Source organism: Acinonyx jubatus, chromosome A1 (assembly GCF_027475565.1).
Source record: "Acinonyx jubatus isolate Ajub_Pintada_27869175 chromosome A1, VMU_Ajub_asm_v1.0, whole genome shotgun sequence".
NCBI classification, from domain to species: domain Eukaryota; kingdom Metazoa; phylum Chordata; class Mammalia; order Carnivora; family Felidae; genus Acinonyx; species Acinonyx jubatus.
This window is the reverse complement of record NC_069380.1, coordinates 37690752-37693160: the sequence shown is the minus strand read 5'-3', so window position 1 is coordinate 37693160 and position 2409 is coordinate 37690752. Positions and strand designations below refer to the sequence as shown.

Sequence of the window (2409 nt, the reverse complement as noted above, 5' to 3'; positions counted from 1 at the left end):
AAATATTCATGCAAACTGTGTCTGGACTCTCATGTAGGTAGGAGTAAGAATGCCTGGCTTCTGGAACAGTGTACATTAAGTGACTCACCTGAAGAAGACCAGGTGGGTTGCCTGGGATGCAGGTGGGCTCGGGCCCAGGGCCACAGGCCAACAGAGCCAGAGACCCCTACTTGGCTGGGCCCAGGTGGCCAGCATCATGGCCCTGTTCAGTTCAGGAACTGCTTCACCCTGGCCTACTTCCCCTACTTCCTCACTTACAAGTACAGCAGGCTGTCCGAGTACAACACCTCCTGAACGTGTGTGCAGCCTGGGGTCACCCACCTCCTCATGCAGCTTTGCAAGATGGTGTTCCTGGCTACGTTTTGTTCCCACCTAGGAAGGTGGCATCTATGACTTTATTGGGGAGTTGACCAAGGCCAGTGTGGATGTGACAGACCTGATAGACCTAAACCTCGAGATGTCACAGAATGCAGGCAAGGGGGAATACAAGATCATGGCTGCTGCCCCAGGCTAGACCATCTCCAAGCTCTTTATGTCCCACTGTGCTCCCTTCTGGGTTGGAGCCCCGGGCTTTGAGTTTGGCTGGAAATATATCCATATGAGCACTGACTCCAAAATCAGTTTGGCCCACTACATCATCGCATCTGCCCAGGTCTGGATGATAACACGCTATGACCTATACCACAGTTTTCTGTGAGCAGTGCTCCTACAGATGTTCCTTAGTGTCTGTAAGGGCTTTGTAACGGAGACCTTTGTCCACCTCTGTTCCCTGGACAGCTGGACAGCACTGCTATCTGGAGCAGTGGTAAAAGGGCTGCTAGCCCTCAGCACACTGGTCTTCGAGGTTACTGTTGTCAACAGGCATAGGTGTGGTTTACCAGACATTCACACACCCTTGCCCTGGCTCCAGGTTTCAGTGAAATAAATAGTATTTGGAAAGTTAAAAAATAAAGATATCTATCTATCTATCTATCTATCTATCTACCTATCTATCTATCTCATGTGAGATTCTACTCACTACCTGTGAAAATACTGCAATGCCAATAATCACTTTGTTTACTAAATTATAAATATAAGGGTGTCTGGGTGACTCAGCCTGTTAAGCTTCAGACTCCTGATTTTGGAGCAGGTCATGATCTCACAGTTTGATGCATGAGTTTGAGCCCCGCATGAGTCTCTGTGCTGACAGTGCAGAGCCTACTTGGGATTCTCTCTCTCCTTCTCTCTCTCAAAATAAATTAAATTTTAAAAAATTATAAAAATATGGGCACCTGGGTGGCTCAGCTGGTTAACCATCCAACTTCGGCTCAGGTCATGATCTCACAGTTCGTGGGTTCAAGCACCATGTAGGGCTCTATGCTGACAGCTCAAAGCCTGCTTCGGATTCTGTGTCTCCCTCTCTCTCTGCCCCTCCCCCTCGTTCACTCTGTCTCTTTCTCAAAAATAAACATTTAAAAAATAAAAAAATTATAAAAATAAACATATTATTTCTTCATAATCTACTTTTATATACATATAACTGGGCCTGGCTGGGCTCTCCCTAGAATTGTTTTCTGTTTGAGAGAAAAAAAGCTAAAGAATTGGCTGTCTGCTGGACTCAGTCGAATAGGTCAATATATTTTGTCTAGATGTCATCATCTTTGTGACTTTTAAAGCAAATTCATTAATTATTGATTAATAAGACAACTTGACATAAATGGGTACATGTAGGGATTAGAGAGAGGGAAATAAGAGTTACTGTTATAGTTATTTTGGCTGCATATTATATAATAGGGGAAATGCTTCTTGAAATCAGCTGATGGGGGTTAGAACCAAGCAATCAGCTTTGATGAACTTGGGAAAACTGTATAATGTGGATCTTAATAATTTCCTTAAAAAATTAAGTGAGGCTTACATGTGAAAACATATAAATGATCTAGAATGGATTTTGGCATTTAACCATCACTGTCACATCATACAGGCAGTCTGCTGTTGTCATCTGTAACTGAGACAAAACCTGCAAACCTGATCCAAGAGAAAATGGATGCCGTAGCTCAGTATCATCAATGTCAGCTTTAGGGCAGAACGTGCTTCAACATTTTGTGACTATTGTTATGTCATCAGTGAGGAGAACTTAGAATTGTTTCCATATATTTATCAAATGATGCCAAACAGTAATGTTGGTTTAATGAATATTTAATTGTGTAATACTGGTGGCAATAATTTCACATTGCACTTCTCAAGCACAAAGATGGCTTAAAAAAAATTGTCTTGAAGGCACCTGGGTGGCTCAGTTGGTTGAGCATCTAACCTTGCTGATCCCAGGGCTGGAGGATCGAGCCCCACCTCTGACTCTGTGCGGAGCGTGGAGCCTGCTTAAGATTCCGTCCCTCTCTTTCTCTGCCCCTCTTGACCACTCATGTGTTTTCT

The 2409-nt window shown here is 43.7% G+C and overlaps 1 pseudogene; it reads left to right on the top strand.

The window, feature by feature from the left end:
- The first annotated feature begins 222 nt into the window (after positions 1-222).
- On the top strand, positions 223-925 carry LOC106970594 (transmembrane protein 147-like; annotated as a pseudogene).
- The last annotated feature ends 1484 nt before the right edge of the window (positions 926-2409 follow it).